Source organism: Leptodactylus fuscus, chromosome 6 (genome assembly GCF_031893055.1).
Source record: "Leptodactylus fuscus isolate aLepFus1 chromosome 6, aLepFus1.hap2, whole genome shotgun sequence".
Taxonomy (NCBI): domain Eukaryota; kingdom Metazoa; phylum Chordata; class Amphibia; order Anura; family Leptodactylidae; genus Leptodactylus; species Leptodactylus fuscus.
Genome location: NC_134270.1, coordinates 139,330,867 through 139,340,747, shown reverse-complemented (window position 1 = coordinate 139,340,747; position 9,881 = coordinate 139,330,867). Strand labels below are relative to the sequence as shown.

At 44.2% G+C, this 9,881-nt stretch overlaps 1 long non-coding RNA gene and 3 other non-coding genes across 4 annotated transcripts; all 4 read right to left on the bottom strand.

Annotated features, from left to right (window-relative positions):
* Window positions 1-1,952: 1,952 nt before the first annotated feature.
* LOC142209728 (uncharacterized) lies at window positions 1,953-5,897 on the bottom strand. Its single transcript, XR_012716957.1, has 7 exons — window positions 5,875-5,897; window positions 4,938-4,988; window positions 4,138-4,212; window positions 3,895-3,941; window positions 3,300-3,324; window positions 2,970-3,031; window positions 1,953-2,103 (listed from the first exon to the last, which is right to left on the bottom strand). It is a non-coding gene; the product is annotated as an uncharacterized LOC142209728 (long non-coding RNA).
* Window positions 3,100-3,171, bottom strand: LOC142211047 (small nucleolar RNA SNORD49). The gene has a single exon (XR_012717143.1). It is a non-coding gene; the product is annotated as a small nucleolar RNA SNORD49 (small nucleolar RNA).
* LOC142211080 (small nucleolar RNA SNORD65) lies at window positions 3,436-3,507 on the bottom strand. The gene has a single exon (XR_012717158.1). It is a non-coding gene; the product is annotated as a small nucleolar RNA SNORD65 (small nucleolar RNA).
* On the bottom strand, window positions 4,014-4,085 carry LOC142211081 (small nucleolar RNA SNORD65). The gene has a single exon (XR_012717159.1). It is a non-coding gene; the product is annotated as a small nucleolar RNA SNORD65 (small nucleolar RNA).
* Window positions 5,898-9,881: the final 3,984 nt, after the last annotated feature.

Genomic DNA, 9,881 nt, shown 5'->3' with positions numbered 1-9,881 from the left:
TAGGAATAGCAGGGCCACGCGGCAAACTTTTGACATGGGGCGACTGAACCCCCACATTCCTACATTCCAGAGTATAGCGTTTGTGGGGCCCGCGGCTTCACTTGCTGATCACAGCGGCGTGTGAAGAAAGAAGCGCTGGTGGCGGTTATCAGAAGCCTGGATCAGTAAGTAAATAGGGCCCGTTACCTGCTGGAGTAACTCCAGCAGGTAATGGTCTATTTAGGAAAAAACAAAAACAAAAAAAAACAAACACGCAGTGGCCAGTCCCTGTGGCAGCCGCTACCCCAATAGTTACGCCCCTGATCATAGTAGTTCCCTTTAACACTCAGGGAACGGTGATGCATTTATACATGTAAAATGCTGGTGGGCTGATGCCTCAGTCACATTTAATCAAAGGCTCCATATGAATTCATTCCTGTGAAGAGACTGAACACAGACATGGCCATCAGGTCTATGTATAATATAGTGGAGACCCAGCAACTATGACACCCGTACAGCCCGAGTGGATGCAATCTTGGAGGAGCCCTGACTAAGCATGCACAGCACTGTATCATTCGACTGCACCCTGACCCATTCATCACTATGGCCATTTCCAGTCAAATGAGTACCATCAGAGTGTATGAGCCATAGGCAACACTCAGGACAGGTCCTATGTATATTAGTTTTGTAGCCCAGCTCACAAGATGTGAATAGTCTGAGGTGGATGTCATGTAGCCTAAACGAGCAATGGAACCTACAGAAACCGAAATGGAGAGACTCTAGGTTCACTCTGCAAAAACAAAATTAAAATGCTGTTGACTGCCAAGCCATGTCCACCAGTAAAATGGGCATTCATGTTATAGCAACTATTCCAGACGCAGCATTATGACATGGCAAGTTTGATAGCTGTAACTGAGCTAACTCATCTTAACCTGTGCTATGGGGTTGACTGACAGTATTGCCAGTTTATACAGCTAGGACTGAAACTGAGGGATGGGGCAGGGTCTGATCACCTGGGTCAGAACCAGCCAGGTACCCCAAGACCCTGCTTTAAAGAGGACCTTTCATGGGTTTGGACACAGGCAGTTCTATATACTGCTGGAAAGCAGACAGTGCGCTGAATTCCATGCACTGTCTGCTTTCTCGATCTGTGCCCCGGGTAAAGAGCTATCGGTATCGTAGCTCTTTAGTCAGAAGGGTGTTTGACTGGAACACCCTTCTTACTGTAAAGAGCTATGGTACCAATAGCTCTTTACCCGGGGCACAGATCGGGAAAGTCAACAGTGCACTGAATACAGCACACTGTCGGCTTTCCAGCAGTATATAGAACTGCCTGTGTCCAAACCCATGAAAGGTCCTCTAAGAAAACCATTGTATGCACTCCCAGACATCTCTTCAGTGTAGCCAACATTCCCAGAGGGTCATTTCACTTTTACCATTAACATAGGTCATTTGGGTGAATTTATGAAACACACCAACCTATTTTACTTTAGAAGACCTGCTTCAAAATTAGAGAGCCCCATCCAGCATTGACTGTATGTCCAGTATGTTTGGATTGTTTGCTACAAAGATGTTCCCTGAAACCTTCCCCACTCAATTGTAAAGAGAAGACTCTTTTACCACACATTCTTGACACTCCTGAAGTCTAGTGAAGTTCACAATATGAAATCCACCAAGTCGATGGCCCCAGTTTCTACAACCTTACATATCAGGCACTTAGCATGAGCAATACCACATCTAATTTTATTACATTTAAAGGTCACTGTACTGCAAAGTGAATGAAGTCTAGAAGTACAGTACATACAGTATCTAAAGTATAGTCCACATTGCACAGAAGATCCTGCCAAGCCACCTCTTCATTCAGCTGCAACATATTCTAAGAAGACATGATACAAAGACATGTATTCCTATGGATGTTGCACATTCATTAAATCACTTCAACCAAATAGTAAAACTCCAGCACCACATTGATCTTTGTATAAAGAAATTTATTGCATATTTATGTAAATTATGCACAAGCTCTTGTCAATCTATAATGAAGGCCAGCACTAGGGAGAGGAATCATTTCATCCAGATCCATCTTCGTACCAGTTCACAGAAGTTCAGTGAAGTGCCAGGAGATCCCTGTTCAGGAAGAAAAGTGTTTAAAGTCAGTACCATAGGAAATGCAGAAAGATGACGTTACAGGAAAGGTAATCTATGGCATTACAATTTAACTAGATATGCAAGTTATGAACTTACAGATTACTAGAATAAATTAAGAAAAACCTATACCCAACAACAGTTTGTCTTGGTAGTGCTTCTTGTCCCTCATTCTGCCAAGGGTCAAGAAATACAGGAGTACTGGAGGAATCACCCATAACTAACATGTAACTGCTGAGGTCAGGTCACTGCCATGGCCAATCACTGGTCTCAGCTGTCATGTTGGGTACTGGAGACTCCACATGTCTTTATGCAGCAGTCACCTCACCCTCCGCACACAATGCATTGGCCAGGGTACACAGAGGGATTGAAGACACTGCCCAAACCAAAGACCAAGGGTAAGAGGACATCTTTAGATTTGTCCTGGTATCCAGCTTCTGCAATGTTTTATTATGCCAACACATGTTCCCAGTACTGTATAAATGCATAGCCCTGTATATGCTTTCGATAGAGGAACAATGTGACTCATTTACAATGGGAGCTAACAGAAGGTGTACACCTATGCAAGTGACAATTCTACTTGAATATGCCTGACCAGCACCTCAAAGGTGGCCAACAAGATTTATTGTAGGGTCCTGTATTACAGCATGGACTTTCAGATAATTCATTTAAGATGGGTTGGCCACAAGTCAGTGTCCAGCCTAATCCTTTAGGACAGCATCTTGAAGTAACTACTTTTGTAGAGGCCTCAGTTATGAGATTGTCTCTTCATGTATAACATGTCAGACAGGGATAACATACATCACAGGCTCTACAGACCACATATAACATCCATAAGTAAGGCTCACCTGATTCTACATCCACTTCTCAATGGCATCCAGTGGCCACCACATGGTCAAGCATCCAACACCTTAAAAAAAAAAAAAAAAGTAAGCGCAGCACATCAAAAATTCACCCTCTAGAATGACAGATTCGGACGATCAGAGAAGGATTATATCGTCAGTTCTCGCATCTGACGGCACTTCCTATAATCCTGGTCTCATCATGTGTCACCAACAGGGACCATCAGTCATGCAATAATGAATAGACCTGCAGAGATTGATGGCCTGTATTTAGTTATGCCAAATTAACCATTATACTATTAGTATACAGGTGCAAAGATAAGCTAGCCAACTTACCAGTCAACAGCTGAGATGGTGAGACCTGAAACAATGAGAAGTTGGAGTTAGATCTGCAGTACATTAGCATTTTCTATGTAGTACAAGAACACACGACTAGTTATGGCACAAGAAGCCAAGACAAGTTCTGCAATGCGCTCAGATAAACCTTTATCACCACCATCAATCTGCCGGTAATTCCAGCTCTTTTAGGTTAATCTCATCAGTGCACACAGACCAGAACCTTCTTAGCAGCAGGTCACAGCTATGGTAATGAGATAATAAAGCCCCATATCTGGCATAGCACTACCTGTAGAGCCATGGTACAGGGCCATGTGACCATCTAATGAATTTGCTTTAGCTTTTGTATATCTAGTGTGAAATAGCTGTTCAATATACAGGGTCAAGTCATTGAGGTACAGCTATGAACCACATGGATTCTGCAGGCGTTTAAAAAAAATGCCAGCCAAGAGGATGGCAAGTGGACATGGCACTACCTTCATAGAAGAGATGCCCCTTGAAGCAAGGGAAGCCATAATATACATCTCCAATACTGCTGCTATGGGCTTGGGGTCCCATAGTCAGTACTATAATTTCTAAGATTATGTTAAATTACCTTTTCCAGTCATTTGATGACTTCTTTCCAGGAAAGTTCACCCATGTCTGGAAGAAACAAGAGTACAGTTAGTACATTGTACATGACAGCCATAACACTTAACACAAAGTCCATAGCGTGCTCAGGAGACCAATCTCACCACCTACAGTCTGCCGGTAATTCCAGCTATTTATAGGTTAATCTCATCATTGCTATAGATGGACATCATGAATGGGATGGATATCATGAATACTTAAAACCTACCTTTGGTAGAAAAGCTTTCCTAGGTTTGTCACTTCAGTGTAGTCACATAATGATTAGATGCAATAATGAATAGACCTGCAAGAGATTCAAGAGTTAGACAACATGTCCATAGACTGGAAGTCATGAAGAAGAGCCTCAGTGTGTACAGTGTCTTTCATTATGTCAGACAGGGATAACAAAGCATCATTGGCTCTTCATTCATGGGGTTAAACAAATTCATTTTCAGAAGTCCCACTGAGTACTGCATAGGTGCAAATCTATTCATAGCAGTTACCGTATGAAATAGCGAGTCCCCAGAGGTGAGCCCCTCTGAAGTATATTACATCATGAGCATATACCAAAAGTGGCTGCGATTGGCAAGCTACCCATCAGGATTGCATGCCTATAATGGGTATACCACCCACATATAATTACTCTTATGAATAGGTGATCGGGGTAACCACCAAGGGTCTCAGGCACAACAGAGTGTAGACAGTATTTTTTAATGGAAGGCACTGATCACTTAGATAAAACAGTGTTGAGATATCATTTCTACGAGTGTTTCATCTCAATATCAGAGGATAGGACCTGCCCAATGACTACTGTCAGAGAGCCTGGCTTGGACAGCACAGTGCAGTCCATGAAACATGAGATAGTACTTGTACTGGAGTACATGTTCTAGTTTGGAGGCCTTCCAGAACCATGACTGACAATATTGTGAAGATGTCACTGATGGGGGTGTACATTTTGGCAGCTTAGCTGATGACAGTATGCCACGCTTTATTGCCCCGTTAGCAGGCAATGATTTTCATACAACTCACCATCATCGACCCGAGTCCAATCCCTCCATGACAAACATCTGCATTGCAGCCCTATAAAGTAAATGCATGTGAAGTTAGTAAACAGCAATACTTAATTTACTAACAGATATCAAACCATCTAAATCTATTAGGACATGAAAACAAGTAAATGCAGTATGAAAGGCCCTGCTGTACATTGTGAGGAATTATAGGAGCCTGTAGCATTCACAGGGCCAGGCCAAAATACGATAGTAAGAGACTTGAACCCTGACTGATCAGAATGGAGAAGCATCAGCAAGGAGCACATGTCTAGTCTCCATTCAGTTCTATGAGAAAGACAAATTGTACCCCAAACATGAGGTAAGCAGGACACATGCACAGGAACAAAGTGGGTGCATTTTCAAAGTGTGTGGGATCCCAGAATCCCCAACCCAGTGTATCCATGTCATGGCTGGGTAATGCCTGCTAGATGCCATACACAAGTGTGCTTTGCCATGTTATACAGCTAGCACTGACCCATTATACTCTAATAGGGGCACACACCTATACATGAGGCCACAAGCCATGTGTACCTGACCCTTTAGCTGCAGGGATCACTGAATACACCAGACAATTGGGGCCCTCTATAGCAAGGAGGACCAGATATAGCCATATTATATGGGAGAAGATGTGGCAGCCTTATAGACCAGCAGCAGTGTAGGACCATATACTATACATTATAGGACATCTCATAATGCTCCCCTGCACTTACAGAACTACAAGGCCCAGCCTGCAAAGTTGGACACTAGTTTGGCACAAAAGGACGCACATGGCGTTAACATGACTACAACCCCACAAAACCAGCCAAACCCCACAACCCTAGGCACTGCCAAGTTTACAAGAGACCCCAAAGTGCCCCCCACCCCAGGCCTAGCAAGGATGCCACCAGATTACACAACCCCCACCACTCACCACTCACCTCTCTCCTGCTGCCGCTGCCATCGAAGAGACCAAGCCAAGCCGGAAAGCGAGCATTTATAGCACATAAATCCCGTCCGCAGTTATCGCGATACTACGCGGAGCATTTCGGGAGACGTAGGTCTTAGTGTTTTGACGCATGCTCGGTTTACTAAACGACAACCGCTCTGAAATATCATACTGCCAAATAATCCCACAACTCGGATCTGCTTTATGTTTCAGTCTGGGGATGAATTAGAAGGAAATTTCATAGTTTTATTTCTTCCTATTCTGCTGAGTGGTAATTTGGCAGAGTGACCACTAAGTGGTGCTATTTAGCTATTTGTAACCCATGCGCAGTACAGCCCTTCATAAAACAGCAGATGTACCGAAACTTGGCTTGTTACCCATGGCAACCAATCACAGAGAAGCTTTTGTTTTCTAGAGCAGTCTGATAATGTAAGCTGAGCTCTGATTGGTTGTTGTGGGCAAATAAAGACAGCTTTTATTCTTACATTGTGCCTAGAATGTAATATTCTAAGGCAGAATTCACATGGACAATTGTCAACAGACACCCAGTGGATCCCGTTATAATCAATGGGGTCCATCATGTCCGCTGTTATAGTGGTCAGTGTGTCCGTTGTTCTGGTCCTCCAATAGACACCCAAGAGAAGGTGAACATAGAGTAACAGTAACAGTATATATGTCTGTGGAGGTGATAGATCTGGAGACTGTCAGAGACAGCTGTGTCCAAGTCTGTATCCTGAAACACAGATTGAAAGGGCCATATATTCAAAGTGCTGCAGCCAAAACCCTCCCCCAATATAATCATACAATCACTTATGGCCGCATTGGTTTTTGGGATTCAGTTGCATGGGGTTGCTGCACCATGAGCGTGTACCCATATAGTGCAGGCTGTAAGTTTTTCTACAGGGGTCCATGAGGTTGTGGAATTGTAACTATGCACTTCTGTGGGCCTGTGTGTGGTGCATTGTATACACGAAACAAGATTTACAGTGCATTAGTAAAATAGGGACTTAAAGGAGTTGTCCCACAGGACAGGGGATAAGTGTCCGATTGCGGGAAGTCCAATCACCGATTTCCCCAGTGATCCAATGGACAGAAGAATGAAAGTCCCCCTAGGGTCTCCTGTTAATGTACATGACCCGCACTTCTTTCACTTCTCTATATGGGGGCTTATGGGGGCTGTTCTGCTGTCACAGACGTGGCCCCTGCTTCAACTTATCTGGATTCTCTGGACACAAATGAAAAATAGTGAAGCAGAGAGCCATCCGCTCCTTGTTTGGCCCTTGTCTCTCCTGCTGGCAGTATGGAAGCAGGCAGGGGTGATGGCAACACTACATCATGTGTACTGCCCCATGTCACCAGCAGCAGAAACCGGAGTGAAATATGGGAGGAACGGGTCAAGGCGTTACTTTTTTTTGTGTGTATTTTACTGTGTGGGTCACAAAAAAAGGTATATTATAGTGTGGGGGACAGTGAGGGAGTATTATAGTATTCATGGGCCATAATGAACGAGTGAGCATTATACTCTATGGAAGCCACAATAAGGGGGATAATAATATAGGGGTTACAATGGGAGAGCATTATACTGCATGGTGGCACAACAATAACAGGAATGATAATGTAGGAGCCGCAATAAGGGTGATAATATTGTGGGGGCCCCAATACCGGAGCATTATATCATGAAGGCCACAATAAAGGAGAATTATACTGTGTGAGAGCGACAATAAGGGAGATAATAGTGTGGAGGGTATATTATACTATGTGAGGACCACAATAAGAGGGATGATAGTAAGGGGCCACACGGTGGCTCAGTGGTTAGCACTGCAGCCTTGCAGTGCTGGGGTCCTGGTGTTCAAATCCCGCCAAGGGCAAAAAACCATCTGCAAGGAGTTTGTATGTTCTCCCCGTGTTTGCATGGATTTCCATCCCATATTCCAAAAAAGACATACTGATAGGAAAAAAAAAAGTACATTGTGAGCTCTATGTGGGGCTCACAATCTACATTTAAAAAAAAAAAAAAAGAGGGATGATAGTGTGGAGAGTGCATTATACTACGTGAGGACCACAATAAGAGGGATGATAGTGTGGAGAGTGCATTATACTACGTGAGGACCACAATAAGAGGGATGATAGTGTGGGGGCAGCAATGAGGAAGTATTATACTATGTGAGGACCACAATATGGGGGATAATAGCATGAGGGTTACAATGAGAAAGCATTATACTGTATGGGTGCCACATTAAAAAGGACCTTTCATCAGATTGGGCACAGGCAGTTCTATATACTGCTGGAAAGCCGACAGTGCACTGAATTCAGCGCACTATCGGCTTTCCCGATCTGTGCCCCAGGTGAAGAACTATCGGTCCCGGTACCATAGCGCTTTACAGTCAGAAGGGCGTTCCTGACAGTCAGTCAGGAACGTCCTTCTCCACAGCAGCGCCTATCGCGATGTACAGTGTGAGCGGGGAGGAACGCCCCCCCTCCTGATAATACTCGTCTATGGACGAGCACTGTGAGCAGAGGGAGGGGGTGTTCCTCCCCGCTCACACTGTACAGTGCGATAAGCGCTGCTGTCGAGAAGGACGTTCCTGACTGACTGTAAAGCGCTACGGTACCGGGACCGATAGCGCTTTACCCGGGGCACAGATCGGGAAAGCCGATAGTGCGCTACATTCAGCGCACTGTCGGCTTTCCAGCAGTATATAGAACTGCCTGTGCCCAATCTGATGAAAGGTCCTCTTTAAGGGAGATGATAGTGCCGGGGTTGCAATAAGATAAGAGAAAATAAGATAATCCTTTAATAGTCCCACCTTGGGGAAATTTCAGAAGGGAGCATTATAGTGTGAGGGTGAATTATACTGCGTGAAGACCACAATGAGGGAGTCTTATACTGTGTGAGGGCCACAAGTAGTGGGTATTATATAGTAGAGGGCACAAGAGGGAGTGTGTAAGGGCCACTGAGATGACACTTTATTGTGTTAGAGCCACAAGGGGGGCATTATACTTTGTGAGGCTACAAGAGGCCATGATATTGTATGCGGGCACAAAGGTTCAGGGTGAGATTGAACGAGGGCTGAAGTGAGTAGAGATTTTGTCCTTTTTCGTTCCTCTGAAAGTCTGGAGGTATGATTAATGCCCGCTGTAAGAAGGAGGATGCCATGATTGAAATCTCGCTGGTGGCATAAAGATCCATTAGAGGCGGGAAATGCTGAGCTGCAGATATGGAGAGATAATGAGATTTCAGGCTTCGCATATTACTGGGCCATTAAGCCCACAGTTAATTAGAAATTAAATGGAAGATTAACCTCTTATGGGGAGATAAAGGCGTAATGAAGTCCTGAATCTGTAGCATTGTGCACGTCCTCAGCCCCTTTGTTTTCACTGCTGCGATATCTCTCCCCAGCCCATTATTAATGGTAATGGATATCCCGGCACCGCCGCTCACTTCCTCCCCTCTCTTCTTTATTTGCAAGGAGAGTAACTTGGAGTTTGTGCAGTTTGGGTTTGGCTGCTGGACCGCTGCCATGCCCTTGAAAAAACAAACTCTTCTCTAGAAAACGCTTGTGCCATCTTCTCGATAATCCAGCTTTAAAATGGCATTTTCCATTAATAAATAATTTTAACTATTAAACAAAAATGACGTAACTTGGACGTCTGTGCAGAAGGTGCAGCCCAAAGAAATGTTACAGGATATGTAGCTGAACGCTGCTTTCTGTCAGGCTCACACTTGGTGGTAGTGCTGCATCATGAAGGCGTATCGCATCACAGATGGTCAGTACAATGAAATTCTGTTAATCTGGCACCCAATGGTGCAGCAATACTGTCCTATAACTAATATGGACCTATGTTACATTGGCTACGAACCGACTTGTAATGCAGCACTGACATTGCTAAGGTTATATTCACACATGGCAGGTTTTTCATGAAAATCAGATGCTTGGAAAGTACATGGATTACTGCAAGTTCTACTAACATGAATGTGACAGATGCAGAAATTCTGTA